At 40.4% G+C, this 15,571-nt stretch overlaps 1 protein-coding gene across 2 annotated transcripts in view; it reads right to left on the bottom strand.

The window, feature by feature from the left end:
• Window positions 1–15,571, bottom strand: part of GTF2F2 (general transcription factor IIF subunit 2) — a 96,411-nt gene that overhangs the window by 35,584 nt on the left and 45,256 nt on the right. The window lies entirely within an intron of this gene.

Raw genomic sequence — 15,571 nt, 5'->3', positions numbered from 1 at the left:
GTTTTACAATACTGTTTTTAAATTGTATTAAAAGAGATGTATATTTTATCTGTTTGAAGCTGGAAATTGTTGTTGGAAAATAGTATCAGTAGATCAGTTTATGATTCATTTGCTTTTCTCTCATTAATTTTAGATGAACGACTGCACCCTGCTTAGGTCAAGCAGTTGCTTTTCAAGCAGCATTCACAAACCCGACTTTCCTTCATGCAGCTGAAGTCCCAGTATATACACATAACATAAAAATACAATCCTATTTATTTCCCCAAAACTTTACCTTATCCTCCATTTTGCCACTTTCTAGACTTCTACTAATGACGTGCTTAGGCAATAAAAGCATGTGAAACCTCTCAGTTGTACTACGCACATTTATAAACACGAAGTAAAGTGTAATAGAAAATAACTTCTAGATTATAAAAGCCTATGAAGTAATTAAACCAAATAATTCCCATATTCCAATCTATGTTCTGACAAATTTGACTACATAGGCACAGGCTATGCAGTAACTAATGGACTTCATTGAATACACAAAACCGCAGCTCATTTTCCACAAACATTGGTTCTTAGGCATGCTCAGGAATAAAAATCAACATATGTACGCTACAGCTAACATATATCACTTACTAGCCTAGCATTTTACTTACATACAGTTTAATGAAATAAAAAATAATTCTAAATAAACATCCTCTGCAGAATACAAACTAATATCCAAGATACGTTCAAAGTTACTTTTATTAAAAAAAACAAACAAAACAGCAAATTAATATATTAATTGATAATTCTTTCTGTGCCACATCCAGCAACTCTAAGAGTTCAGGAGAGAGAAGGGGAAAAAAAAAATCTGTGTATGATTGTAATAAAATGGCTTAAATCTGAAAGAACTATTTGCTGGCTTTGCCCTTGCTAAGGTTCTACAAGCTGGTACAGCTTGTGGGAAACACCTTCCCCCCAGAGTGGATACTACATTGTATAGTTGTCTACTAACATAAAAAAAGCTAAAAAGAGTTAAAAAAAATGAAATAGCAATAAAACCAGTTTTAATAATCTACTCGGATCGGGTGACTTAGGTGTCAACTTATAAAACCTACACCATTACTCCTACTCCATTATGCGGCAGTGTAACTATGCTGTAGGTGTTTCTCTCCAAGTTACCAGAGTATCTCTCCTGGTCGATACTGCAGTAATAAAGTGTATTTCACATTACTTTACATTTGTGGTAGAAAGACAGGGAAAAAAGGTTTAGGTGCACACAGTTAGAAATTAAAACAGACAATTTAATTCTGCTACAATTTAATAGGAAATATTTGTATGATTCAGTTTCACAGCATGCGTGAATATTAATCCTCCAGGGATTTAATTAGCTGTATTTTATCATAAATTGCATTCCCATAGACAGATGCTGCAACTGCATCATGCTGATAATAACAAAGACCAACTGACACTTAAGAGCACATCTGAAATGTGTTTTTCTGAAGACATTAGGTACAGTAAGAGAATGACTAAATAGTGCTGAATAAAAGTACCAATGGTTTTCCCAGTTGGTTTACCAATTCCCACTTGAAGGGCAGTTTATTTTATACAGTATGAACAAATTAACCTCATGAAGTTATACATTTCACCAATCTACAAAATGTATTTTTTGCTTCTGATACTAAAAAGACTGCATATGAAAATTCTCAGTTTGCTGTGCCCATAGTTGTGCTTTACAAGAGTCTACAAAAATACGTTTTGAAAAATCATGATTTTGATCAATTAACCTCTTGTCAACTAAAAGGTCTTTCCTGCAATATAGCTGTTTCTTAGCGCTCCCAGCATTTTGATCATAGTTCCAGACTTTCAGGATGTAGTACTTATTCCCTGCATTTTATTTCTGAGAAATTCCCCAAAAAGTAGGTACTTTTTGTTGAAAAAGTCCCTTTTCTACATATGCCATGGATTGCAAAGTAGCTAAATGATCTTGGTTTTTCCAAGTAGTTCCCAAAGGTGAGAATGGGAGCCAATGTTTGAGTTGAAATTATAATTCAAAATAAAGCAATTACTTGAAATACAATTTGAAAATTATATAAGGTGGTTTTTTTCCATTTTGAAAAGAATTACAGAAATATAGACCTAATGCATACTTCTGTCTCAGGTATTTATCAAGTAACATTTTCAGGTATGCATCCACATATCAGTGTTGATTTCCATGTAGTTTGCTATTTTTATCACACGTTTTTATACTCCCTCCTACACACACGTACACTGAAATTTCTCTTTCAAGATGACTTCTCAATTCAAAATATATTCCAGAAAGCTGAGATTTTCTTCCCTTTTTTTACACAAAGAAATCTGGCCATGAGTATTTTTGTGTTCCTGTTTCTCCTGTCTGTTTTCCAGTCAGAAAAGTGGCGTGAACTACGATACAGACAATGCTCAGCCTTGTAACAGGTTTTGAATATAGGGCTTTTTTTAACCTCAGAAACAGCTATAGTTAACACTGTCGGAGAACTAGGATCGTCTTTTCCTTCTTTCAGATATAACACAGGAACTTTTAAAAACAAGCTTAGCAGCCAGAATGCGTCTCATTGCTTCTAGCCAAAACTAAACGCTTGCGGGTTTTTTTATCAAAATGATTTTGCAAATGATTTTTTTCACCTCCCTCTGCTTTTAAATCTGAAGTGGTTGCATTGTCATGGTCGTGATGGTCTAAGGATTAACAAGCGCTTGGGTTCATGAGAAGTTAAGCACTCGTGTTGTTAGCCTATTTTTTAACATTTAGATTTTTCATCTTAAAGCTGTTGACACATTCCTACCTTATTCTAACCTGAGCTAACACGGTTCAACTGATTCTGTAGAAGGACAGAAGCCCATGTGTCTCCACCGTCTGCAGACTGGAACCATGAAGCCAGAGCCTTCTGTTATTCACAGGAACGAACCCTGTAAAATCCTAAACTTCCCTATGCCTGTTAATGGGAGCGCTGCTCAAAGCTGCAGAATTGAATACAGTCCAAGAGCAGAAGGAGCAGAGGAAAGCTCTTTGGTGAGCTGTTTCTTTTCCTAACTCATTACTATTTCTTCTTTATCTTCCTCCTTGGCAAGGTCTCAGTCAGCACTCAAGCGCATATACACAATCTGAGGGAACAGCAGGACAGTAATTCAAATTTGTATTACAAGTTGCAGGGTACAGTTCCTCCTGATTCTGCCACTACCATTATAAAAGGGGTTAGCCAGAGATTCCTGAAAAAAAAAGTATTCAAAGACCTAACGTAGATACTTCATTGGCATTAATTTTAGGTTTAACTGGTTAGGATCCAGTCTGTTCACACTTCTCTCAGTTACTGTTTCAGTGTGTCCAGGACTTGTGAGATAGTTGGAAGTTTGCTATCTCTGGGATTAGTTATTTGTAAAATCAAACGTAAATTGTCAATAGAATACATTGTATGAGTTGGGCATAGAATTAAATTGCTTTCTATTTTAAAACTGCTGATGAAGATGACCCCTGGATAACCTCATATGCAATTTCATTTGAGTCAGAAAGGGTCACCCTAAGCACCTATCAGCAAATCTTTGACTGTTCTTGGCAACACTAGGAGCGTCTGGCATACTTAAAATTTGAGTGAAATAAGTGTGGTGGTTGAGAGAAGGAAAGGAAAAATGGGGGATGGAAGAGACACTGCTAGAGAGTGAGCAAGGGGAAAAAAAATCAGTCTCTCCTCCAGAACATCCCAACTTCAGTCAGTCAGTCTCCCGTCACAGGTTTCACTACTGCCTTCCTCCACCTTGTATGTGTAAGTTCTGGTCTGTTCACACAGTGGTTTCTCAATTGTTCCGAGATGGCTCAACTAGGAATGGCTTTAGATAGCTATGTTACAACACCTTAGTAAAGACAATAGATCCCAAAGAGAAAAAAATTAAAGAATTTTGATAGGGCAGGTGACAGATATCAATATATATTCATATGATATACATGGATATCAATAGGATATTAATTCAGTTGTGCAGAATCACTTTTAGTGCAGAACGTTATCAGTGTTTAGGTGTGTCAGAAACTTCGGTGAAGATGGGAACACTTCTCTTTTTTTAATTGTTATTTCCATGTGGTGGCTTTGCTATATTAATTACACTCTATGGTAAATTAATTTCAAATACCAGCATATCATCTCTCTCAGTTTCTCTTTATACTGTATCTTGCTTCCAAACTTGCGGCTTGCAAGCACCTGAAACACAAAGAGCTGACAACTCTCAGGTGCTGCACCATCCATTTTAACTTTATATTTGGACACTTCAGGCTGTTTTTGTGAGGTGTTGGGAAAGCACAGATCAGTCACCAGGAATAGTCACCTCCAAGGCAAAAAAGATCTTTCCAATGGCTGTGCAATACGGCACAGGCAGGAGTCAGTTCCTTACCTTAGGCATGAAACTGATTGTCCAGTGTTATGTCCATGTATTACTTTCATGGAATCACAGAATGGTTTGGGTTGGAAGGGACCTTTAAAGATCACCTAGTCCAACTCCCCTGCTGTGGGGAGGGACATCTTTCATTGGGACAGGTTGCCCAAAGCCCCATCCAACCTGGCCTTGAACACTTCCAGGGAAGGGGCATCCACAACCTCTCTGGGGACCTTGTGCCAGTGTCTCTCCACTCTCACTGTAATAAATTTCTTCCTCGTGACCAATCTAAACCTACCCTCTTTCAGTTTAAAACCATTGTCCCTTGTCCTGTCACTACAGGCCCTGGGAAAAAGTCTCTCTTCATCCTTCTTATAAGCCTCCTTTATATATTGAAAGGTCGCAATGAGGTATCCCCGGAGCCTTCTCTTCTCCAGGCTGAACAACCCCAACTCTCTCAGCCTGTCCTCACAGGAGAGGTGCTCCAGCCCTCTGATCAGCTTCATGGCCCTCCTCTGGACTCGCTCACACAGCTCCATGTCTGGGTACCCCAGAGCTGGATGCAGTACTCCAGGTGGGGTATCAACAGTGTGGAATAGAGGGAAAGAATCATCTCCCCTGACCTGCTGGCCATGCTTCTTTTTAGGCAGCCCAGGATATGATTGGCTTTCTGGGCTGCAGGCATATATTGTGGCTCATGTCCAATTTTTCATCTACCAATATCCCTGAGTCCTTCTCTGCAGGGCTGCTCTCAATCCATTCATCACCCAGTCTGTACGGATTCTGGAGATTGCCCTGACTCAGGTGCAGGACGTTGCACATTATTATATATATATGTATATGCATGCTACAGAAGACAACCATATGATACAAGAACAAATTTAAAAAAAAAAGTAATCTAAAGTAAGACTGATCCTAAACCTTAATGATTACAGGTAGCCGGCAGAAAACTGCTCAGTTCCAGCTTTCTTCCATGGGCAGCAGGAAAGGAAGGAACTGAGCGGTGGCAAGTCCCCAGCACACTCATGCTTTGCTGTCAGGGTATATCACAACATTCAGGGTACAAGGGTAGCTCAGAAAAACCTTCTCATTCCAACCTCAGGTATGGATAAAGCACATCAGCCCTACAACAGCTTCACATGGATGCTGTAGTATTCAACAAACATATTTACAGCTGGATTTGTAATACTCCCTCTACCAGTGCAGATGCATGTGTATTAGGTCCTGCTGATGTTACTGGCTTTGTATAGTACAAAATTTTAAATGAAGCATCACAGATACTGAAATTACAATGATTAAATCCCAGGCAAAACCACTAACTGCAAACAAAGGAGACAACACCTTAGCTGAAACATCATAATAGATCATGATCAGAAACCACAGGCATTTTATCACTATTGCTTATGAGGTTTCATTAAAAAGCACAAAGCCACTTGCAAATTTCAAACTCAATGTAGACTCAAAAGAAAGTAATACTTTCATGATTTGCACATCACTAGCACTGACATTTAAGTCATATTCTGTTGATAAAATACCATTTCAAAGAGAAACCATCTTGTTCTCTCACAGCTGTGTTGGTCTTGTGATGGTAGCAGAATTAAAATAGCAGCATATATTTCATAGAATCATTTAGGTTGGAAAAGACCTTTAAGAACATTGAGTCCAACCATTAACCTAGCACTGCCAAGTCCACCATTAAACCAGGTCCCTAAGCACCACATCTACGCGTCTTTTAAATACCTCCAGGGATGGTGACTCAACCACTTCCCTGGGCGGTCTGTTCCAATAATTGACAACCCTTTCAGTGAAGACATTTTTCCTAATACCCAATCTAAACCTCTCCTGGCGCAACGTGAGGCCATTTCCTCTCATCCTGTCACTTGTTACTTGGCAGAAGAGACCAACACCCACCTGGCTACAACCTCCTTTCAGGTAGTTGTAGACAGCAATAAGGTCTCCCCTCAGCCTCCTTTTCTCCAGGCTAAACAACCCCAGTTCCCTCAGCCGCTCCTTGTCAGACTTGTGCTCCAGACCCTTCACCAGCTTCACTGCCCTTCTCTGGACACGCTCCAGCACCTCAATGTCCTTCCTGTAGTGAGGGGCCCAAAACTGAACACAGCACTCGAGGTGCGGCCTCACCAGTGCCGAGTACAGGGGGACAGTCACTTCCCTGGTCCTGCTGGCCACACTATTTCTGATTTAAGGCCATAAGCAGATGTGTCTGTATTTAAATGCAGGCATGGCAAATACAAAGAATTTGAAAACCATCGTTTTTATAGTATTCTAAATTTGTACATGCACATGAACGTACGTAAGAAATATTTTAGACAGTGGTCCTTTGTATTCATTTCTGCTACTTTCAAGCTGTTCAAAGTAACATTCTGTGGAAGAGTTTTTGTGAAAAATATTACTGAAAATGCTTTGCACTTGATTTGAAATGTAAATAAAACCCCTAGGATTTTAAAGTTCCTTCACTGTATCTGCAACTTAGTATAATTTGTTGGCCTCTGATACTGGCAGTCTCATTTTCTGTATCCAGATAATTCAAGGGGAAAAAAAAGTGAGTTTAAGTATTCTAGATGACTGAAATTCAAAAGATTTTACATTATATCTCTCTTAAAAAAACCCCAAAACAACTTACTATTCTTTTTCATTTTATGGTGTTCATTTGAATTCAACTCTCAAGCCATTTTAAAAATGTCCTAGACTCGAGTATTGGCAGGTGACCGCACAATAATCTATCTTACGGAAAACATTTCAGGGTTGTGTCTGAGTAGGAACAATGGCTGCAGTGCTTCGGTATCTTGTATGAATGTCAGAGGTATTTAGAGAATGAAAGATTCTCCCATAAAATGTAATGCTGTGATTAATTTGTAAAGCTGGGATCTTTTCCACCCACAGAGTCTTTGAGGAGCACAGGAGATACCTCTGTTTGCTTCCCCCATGGTGTAGCTGGCCCTGTGGCACTCTAGGAGTTAAGCTCCTGCTGGAATTTTGCCGTGTTTTGAGGAATTAAATCAAGCACTGATCTCAGGGAACCCCAGTTTGAGAAGCATTGGAGCCCTACAGACAGACACTCCCACAGAAAAGCAGCAGAAATAGAGGATGGATGGTTTGTCAACTTGTTTGAATTTGGCGACATCCCAAGTAACAAGTGCTATTTGGATTGACACACATGTACCCTGTCACCCCTCAGGCCGCTGTTTTAGTGTCTTGTTGCAGTGTCAAGAATTTCAGAAATATTTTGATAAGCCAAGGAATCACTACGTCACTAACAGGGCTTGCCACTTGGTGATTCTAATTTCTGATTTTGCACAAGGATAACTTACAGTACTCAGTGATATCATATAATTTTTGGAGCTCCTTGGCAGCAGGGTAACTGTTGGATGATACTAGTCTACTGATCTCTCACAAATTGCAAATATCATCAGTAGTATGTGAACAAAGTTGCTTAAAAATAGAAAATGTGCTGTGGTGCTGACATTCTACATATTGTGTAAATTTGAGCTTGTCAGTCTGGTAGTTGCCAAAGCAGTTTTGCAGAACCCAGAACACCAGCAGTATTCAGCATGACTACAGCATCTGGCATGGTGGCTAGAAGAGATCGATGAGCTTCAGTGAGCTCTGCTCTGCAACAGAGAAGATGAAGATTTATATCCTAACTCTGACACCAATGTAGAAATGGCCTTTTTTTATACCAGCTAGCTATCCCACCTTCCCTGACAGGGTCAAGCATGATGGTAAACAAAAGGAACAGAAGGTTAGTTTGTCTAGTAACACAGGATAAGTCATGATCGTTAAAACTGCACTCTCTTTCAGAGATTTTCACCCATTATAGTGTGACTTTCACACTACAGATGGAAAAGAAGATGTAAAGAAGGAATTGGTGCTGCCCTGGGAACACGAAGGATGTCCCTGACTGGTAACCACAGCCAGTACTGAAGTTTCTCATTGAAATCTGAAAAGCACCTTAGCAGAAGATACATCCTTGTAATTATTGTAGCCCTGGTAGCAGTAAAGTATAAAGACCTCCAGCACTGTATGACACCAAAAACTTTGGTTTCAAGAGGAATCTGTGCCACTGACATTTATGTTTACTGGAAATACAAGTACCCAGAACTTCTGGTGCTGAACACTGGTACTGAATAAAGCTTTTTTCAGCCTGAAGAAGCTGGCTGCAACTAAAGCCTGAACATATTCCAGGGTGACTATTTTTAGCCTCGCCCCTTTCAGCAGATAAAAAGGAAATGGATGCTTTTTGGCTAATTACCACAAAGGCAAACTAGATATGTTCTTAAATGCAACGCCTCTGATAGCAGGGGAAAAGGAGCAGTGTAACCAGCAGAGAGGAATACTGTTTCATGAACTCCATGTTAAAGAAACAGGACAACGAGAACTCTCCAATTACAACTATTAATTTCCTTCCCCAGGATATAAGGAAAAATCCATGCAATATTTGCTGTAAACTCTTCTTAAATATGCATCCTTAAGCATCTCTCTCCTTTCTGAAAATGATCTTCATGCTAGACTCCTCTCAACAACATGCCTTTCCAAAAGGCATTCAGTATGCCACGATTAAGAAGCACGAGAGCATCCTAGCAGCATCTTATCACATGATTTCAATTCCAGAGAAATGCAAGGGTGTCTGGACACAGTCTTGGCCAACCAGCTCTAGGTGGCCCTGCTTGAGCAGGAGGGTTGGACCAGATGACCTCTAGAGGTCCCTTGCTACCTCAACCATTCTGTGATTCTGTGCTTGTTCACCTGGAAATGATGATATTTAAAAGACGGAAAGAAGGCTGTGTTGGGTTTGCGTGGCAAGGTTTTGGTAGCGGGGGGGCTACAGGGGTGGCTTCTGTGAGAAGCTGCTAGAAGCTTCCCCTGTGTCTGATAGAGCCAATGCCAGCCGGCTCCAAGACGGGCCCGCCGCTGGCCAAGGCAATCAGCGCCTCTGTGATAAAATTTAAGAAGGAAAAAAACCCACAGTTAGAGAGAGCTTTTGCAGCCGGAGAGAGGAGTGAGAAGATGTAAGAAACTCTGCAGACACCAAGGTCAGTGAAGAAGGAGGGGGAGGAGGAGCTCCAGGCGCCGGAGCAGAGATCCCCCTGCAGCCCGTGGTGAAGGCCATGGTGAAGCAGGCTGTCCCCCTGCAGCCCATGGAGGAAGGATGAGGTGGTGTAGCGATTCCACCTGCAGCCCGTGGAGGACCCCACGCCGGAGCAGGTGGAGGCACCTGAAGGAGGCTGCGACCCCATGGGAAGCCCACGCCGGAGCAAGCTCCTGGTAGGACCTGTGGACCCGTGGAGAGAGGAGCCCACGCCAGAGCAGGTTTGCTGGCAGGACTTGTGACCCCGTGGGGGACCCCACACTGGAGCAGTTTGCTCCTGAAGGTCTGCACCCCGTGGGAGAGACCCACGCTGGAGCAGTTCGTGAAGGACTGTAGCCCGTGGGAGAGACTCACGTTGGAGAAGTTCATGAAGGACTGTCTCCTGTGAGAGGGACTCCATGCTGGAGCAGGGGAACGATGAGAGGAATCCTCCCCCTGAGGATGAAGAAGCGGCAGAAACACTGTGTGATGAACTGACTGTAACCCCCACTCCCCGTCCCCCTGTGCCGCTGAGGGGGGGAAGGTTGAAGCCGGGAGTGAAGTTGAGCCCGGGAAGATGGAAGGGGTGGGGGGAGGTGTTTTAAGAGTTGATTTTATTTCTCATTCCTCTACTCTGTTTTGCTTAGTAATAAATTAGATGAATTCCCTCTCCAAGTTCAGTCTGTTTTGCTCGTGACGATAACTAGTGAATGATCTCCCCCTGTCCTTATCTCGACCCACAAGCTTTTCGTTGTATTTTTTCTCCCCTGTCTAGTGAACGAGGGGAGTGACAGAGCGGCTCTGGTGGGCACCTGGCCCCCAGCCAGGGTCAACCCACCACAAAGGCAAATTTCATGCCACACTAACAAAAAAAAAAAGAAAATGGTAAGTCAGCCAGCAAGGAATCCTACTTTTTTTCATCTTCTGTCTCCAGGCATTTGCAAAAGGAAGGATACTGACATCAAACAATCAGATCAACGATTGCTCCCAAAATTTGATAAAGTATCAGTTTTCCATAACTAATATGATTCATATACTAGAAAGTATATTACAAAAAAAAAAAAAAGGAACGTTTCATGCCTCTTTTTTTTTTTAATTCTTTTTTTTTTTCCTACCCCCCTAAATTAGTCCAATATACCTGGCCACTAGAAGGTGAAGACAACAATGGGGCAAAAAAGGGTAAGGTAACATTATAAAATGTCTGCTGCATTACGAACAATAGGTTCTTCCTTATTTACTAGCATTATTATAATGGCTGGAAGCAGTGACCAAAATTAGGTCTTTTTCATATCACTGAATAAAAAAGCATGGCAATATAAAAGACCTATTAAAATCCAGTCTCAGAACAGCACTTTGAAGAACAGTAAAAGACGACAGACAAAATGGAAAGGACAAGAGACAGAGAAAAGAGTCTAATATCACAAAGAAATACGTAGCAAACCAAGTGGCAAAGCAACTATCCCAACCTCTGAAATGAGGAATAAACACTAGTCCGTGCTGCTGAACTCATCTAACTTTAACCTTATTTTTCTTACTTGCTCCTCTCCATTACTCTATTCAAAAAATGTGAAAAATGGACCAAAAACGGACAAAGAAACTGAAGTACTAGTGTGCCTGCTACTTTGCAGTCCAATTGTTCACAAGCAGAATGGTATTTGCTTGATTTGTAAAAACTGGTGGGTGTCCAAGAACATAAGGGAAATATAAAATACATCTCTCAACAGTACAGCTTAACCCTTATGAACATGATTATTAGATAATGTGCAATTTGTAGAAAATTATTCTCCAGGAAAAATTAGGATTGGAAATATTTTAGCACATGGAGAAAAAAAAAAGTATTGTTTGTACTTAATGATGAGTTACTCAAAGCATCCTAGGGAATGTCTTTCTGTATTATGCTGAATTTTACTTCAAGACAAAGAAATTGATCGTCGGTACTTGAAAAAATCAAGGTTGCATTGACTGACAGGCAGATGCAATCTCAGCTTTGTCTAAAAACGGCCTCCCACTTCAAACAAACCGAACAGCATTTGTGCAGCATGTCAGCTTTTGTGGAAAATGCACAAATGTATTCATACATATTTATTTTGAAAGGAAATTCACAGCCAACTAAGCATATCTCAAGAATATATATAAAGTGGCATGCTGGTCAAATTATTCATTTTCTTTTGCTAGTAGGGGGTATTTGGGGAAAAAAAAACTAGTATAATGCTCATTTTCAGCAATAAACTGAACTGTCAGTCAGTCAATACTCTCACAGTATTGTAGAGAAGATGAGCAACTCGTCTGCACTAATTAAATTTCACTTGCTTGGCCTAGACCACCAAGTGTCAGGACTTCTAGTGGCCTCTGTAATATGGCTGTAAAAGAAATGTGACTTTTCAAACATGGAAGCTTATTAATTATTCTAAAACGTTTTGCAACCCATTTCTCCTAAAAACCTATCATGCATGTTTCTTCCAGCAGCTTTTTCTAAGGACTTTCATCACACTCTCTGTAGAAAATTCTTAAAAGAAAAAGCAAGAAGATATGCAAAATTCTTGCAGCCTTTTTACAAGCTGCCATGTTGGCAACTACCATTTTTACTAATGATACTTCAAGATGTATTTTTAAGTTACTTAAAAGAATTATAGGGATTACCAGCCTCACTGCAGTGTTAAATGTCAGCTCTTCTAGGCTTTCTGTAATTCTGTGACTCCTTTTTTTTAATTTGGTGTACAGTTTGGGGGAGTTCAGTAATTCAGTTTACGTATAGTTGAGTCAGAGTCTCCTAAAATCCATTTTGCAAGGCAACCAGCACTTCACCACCACATTTGAGAATGAAACAAGGACTCTGATTTTATCCCAGTTTTTACCAGCCACGCGCTACTGTTGGAGAAGTACTATCAAACGCTGCATTCATTCAACAACCGCTTGAGATGCACTTTGCATGTGCCTCCAAAACTGCGAGCCCAGTGTCCAGTCACTGTTGCAAAAGACTTCAGCAGTCCTGGAGACCCTTTGTAGCTACTCAGCTTGACAATGTCAGTTTGAATTGGAGCTTTGCAGAAGGGAGATTAATGTCCCAGAGATTATGTTTTTTCTTCTCAACTCTTGGGCAAAAAGAAACGTAGTTTGAGATGTGTTCAAATTATTTTTGAAAAAATAAATAATAATAAAAAATGTTTTCTGTGAGGAAATGGAGAAAGAGAAGTAAACAGAAATGGGAGAGGAGGACTGAGAAAGAACTGAGGAAGAAGAAGGTTCACTGTGGTCAGGGGGAGGAACAGAAGAGCTGTGAAGACCAGTGCAAGGATAGAAACAGGTAATTTGGCAGAGAGAATATGAGATGGGGTGCATGCCAGTCCCCCATTTTCTCAATTTTGTGCATAGCAAAAGCCTCTTAGGAGTATCAAAATCTTATTCTCATCTCCTTTCAAGTCATCTGGAGCCTGAGGGGATCCTGAATATTTGGGGGATTCCTCTCTCTCTGAGTCCTGTCCTTCCAAGTGCAAACTAACCTCTTGGAGGACCTCTCTCTTTGGGGAGTCATTAACCCCAAGGCAATTAAGCACTGGGACCATGGAACAAACGTAATAGAAATAAAAAATTCTTGAGACTCAGAAAGACGAAATTAAGGGACAGATAATGCCTCTTTATGGTGGAAAGCTGACTACAATGAGATGAAGAAAATAATCTAGTTTGAGTGGGACCATCTGGGGTGGATGTGGAGCTAACCTATGGCAGCCTGGCAGAAGGAAAAGGCCACCTACCTAAGGTGACATGCATGGTGAGGGCACAAGAACGGTGCAAATATACTGTGTGCCATACGTTGCACCTTGCATGCAACCCCATCTGTGTTACACAGCCTCTGCTGCAACAGTTAACATGCCACCATCTTCTGATGTCCTACAGCCTTGACGAGACAAGAAGAGAAGTATCAACCAGAAAGAGTAAAGACAGGAGCAGCGTAGGGACGGTATCTCCTGTGACTACCACACAGTAAAACTGGAAGAGAGTCAGCTCGGTTTTTTTCACCACACAGTCCAAATATTTTTAAGTGCGACCATGAGATACACTCCCACAAGACAGAAACTAGGACAGGTGCTTGGAAACCACATATTATTTTCCAGCTAGCCGCAACAGCATCATCAGCAGTTACTGCAGATGTATAACTAATCGTTAAAGCCTTACAATGAACAAATACATTGTTAATAAAAAATTTCTAGGAAATCCAATAGCATGAAGCTTTACTAGTGCAAGACAGAAGGTGTTTCATGGTATTTGTTCCCTTTCTGCTCAGGAAAATGGAAAAAAAAAAAAATCTGTCAACAACAGAACTTCCAAAGTGGAAAATACCCAGCGAAGGTCACACATCCTTTGTTTTACCTTTCTGACTAGTTATCCCTAGACACACATTTGTACCTTGTATTCAAAGTGTTCTGAAAACCAGCTATCTACATCCTTCCCGTAATCAAATCAAACGTTGCTCCTCGGGAGAAAAGCCTTCCTTCCATCTGCTACGTCTGCCAACGCTTTCACCCATACGTGTCATCGAATTCTGTGCTTTCCTTACCCATCCTTAAATTCACACGTCACACATATCTCCCGCCTAACTGCTGGCAGCCCCATCACAAGACCCTCACTTTGTCCTCTCACTGAAACTCTACAGAGCAGCATGGAAACCAAATGCCACACCACACCACGCACCAGCAGCCCATTCCCTTCAGCCAGATACAGAGAGTAAAATAGAGGGGATCTGTATCTGCATTTAGTACTGGGGAGGCAGATAATCCCTTTTGGTCACTGCCAGCTCTCAGAAAACAAATTATTACAGTTATTGGAGTGTGCAGCTTAACTTCATTTTCTAGATCTTCAAAGTTTGAAGCAACTACATTTATCTTTTAATTTTATTTCCTTCCCGACTCAATTTACTACTGTAGCACTTAAAGCCTACACAACAGACTTGCTGTTTTATCAATATTATCAATTCCACCTTTGGCGAGTCTCATGTAAAGCACAATAGTAAATAGAAAAGTGAATAAAAATGGTTTAATATACACAGTTTTATAACTTATGTGGTTTATCTTTGATGCTATAACTTTTTTAAAGCACAAATACAGACTGCAGCATGTTGAGGGTGGGAGAGAGTAAAGGGAGTGAAAAGTTAGATCCTACTACTCAAATACCAGAGATGATATTTGGACATAAACCAATTTCTTCTGACTGCTAGATCTGCTAAATCTCATGCTGACTCCCACCAGATAAGATTTTTTTCCCTTACTTTTTGGTAAAAGGCAAAAAATCTTTAACTACATGGAAAGTTAGAAACTGGGCATACATAGCCTGACAATTTTTCTACAGTAAAGAAAAAACAAGAATACTGTCAGTTTTCAGCTGCCAGTGCTTCCAAACACAAAACCTGCCTTTGTGTTTGTATCTTTGTTGCTCTTAAAGGAGTTGAACACAACAAAATCAAAGACCAGGAGGGGCTGCATGCATGTGTGCATGACAAAGTAGAATGCTGAAAAAGTCAAAGTTTGGGTAGTATGTCATTAAAGCTATCAGTTTTATTTTGGTCTCCTGCTGCGGCCTTACCAGAAGAAGCTTATCTGATTATCTAATAGAAGACTGCGTACAAAATGTAAAAAAGCACTTAGATCAGGCAACCTGTGATTAAAACAATTATGAAGCAAATACATCCCACACACTATATTTGTATATATTTAAAATTGCCAGATTGAAATGAGTCCTTTTCTAGTAACATCATATTTGCTTCATACTCCATTTCACACTGATGACAAAAATCATGATAGCAATCACAGAACACAGTCTGAAATTAAGTAGTTCACTGTACATGAGTAAACTTATGGTACTGAATTGCCAACGGCTAGAACATAAAGTCTCAAAATTTAATGAACACAATAAGGAAATCCTGGAGCAGTTTAGATGGCAGAGAAGGTTAATAAAACATGAGATACTGTAAATGTAGTATATGATACACAGAAAACAGATCAGGATTCGGGGAAAAACATCACTTTGCCTTTTCTGCAGTTCTTTTGACGATTCTAAAACTAGTCATAGACAATTCTCTTCCCGAAATTTCCTGCTTTGCATTTCTCTACAACAAACTCACAATAT

The sequence above is a fragment of the Grus americana genome, chromosome 1 (genome assembly GCF_028858705.1).
Source record: "Grus americana isolate bGruAme1 chromosome 1, bGruAme1.mat, whole genome shotgun sequence".
In the NCBI taxonomy this organism is placed as follows: Eukaryota; Metazoa; Chordata; class Aves; order Gruiformes; family Gruidae; genus Grus; species Grus americana.
Note: the sequence above shows the minus strand (reverse complement) of the source record. Positions and strands in the feature narration are given on the sequence as shown.